Source organism: Marmota monax, unplaced genomic scaffold, assembly GCF_021218885.2.
Source record: "Marmota monax isolate L192 unplaced genomic scaffold, Marmota_monax_Labrador192_F-V1.1 WCK01_AAM20220418_F8-fsc00067, whole genome shotgun sequence".
Classification (NCBI taxonomy): Eukaryota; Metazoa; Chordata; class Mammalia; order Rodentia; family Sciuridae; genus Marmota; species Marmota monax.
Window position 1 is genome coordinate 10,255,153 of NW_026695065.1, and position 956 is coordinate 10,256,108.

Genomic DNA, 956 nt, shown 5'->3' on the forward strand with positions numbered 1-956 from the left:
CATTTATTTGTTGACTTTCTTCTTTTAAGGAATGAACTCCATGCAAAGAACTTTCTTCTTAGAACTGCTTTCATAGTGTCCCAGATATTGTTGTATCTCTGTTCTCATTTACCTCTAAAATATTGTAATCTCCTCCTTGATGTCTTCTGCAACCCATTATTCATTCAGTAGCATATTATTTAGTCTCCGGGTGTTGGATTCGCTTTATTTCTTATTTTATCATTGATTTCTAATTTCATTCCATTATAACCCTAACCTTTACTTTTTTATATTTGCTAAGAATTGCTTTGTGTCCTAGTACATGGTCTATTTTAGAGAAGAATCTATGTGCTGCTGAGAAGAAAGAGTATTCTCTCATTGCAGGATGAAATATTTTATACATGTCAATTAAGTCTCAGTTATTGATTGTATTATTGAATTCTATAGTTTCTTTGTTCAGCTTTTGTTTGGAAGATCTATCTAGTGATGAAAGAGGTGTGTTAAAGTCCCCCAAAATTATTGTGTTGTGGTCTATCTGACTCTTAACTTGAGAAGAGATTTTTTGATGAACATAGATGCTCCATTGTTTGGGGCATATGTATTTATAATTGTCAAGTCTTGTTGGTGTATGATTCGTTTGAGCAGTATGTAGTGTCCTTTTTATCCTTTTTTATTGACTTCAGTTAGAATTCTACTTTATTTCGTATAGGGTGGAAACCCCTGCTTGCTTCCGCAGTCTACGTGAGTGGTATGATTTTTCACAACACTTCACCGTCAGTCTTCGGATGTCTTTTCCTATGAGATGAGTCTCTTGGAGGCAGCATATTGTTGGGTCTTTTTTATCTATTTTTTTTTGATCCAAACTTCTAGTTTATGTGTTTTGATTGGTGAGTTTAGGCCATTAATATTCAGGGTTATTATTGAGACATAATATGTATTCCCAATCATTTTTGTTTATTTTTTGTACTTAATGTGAC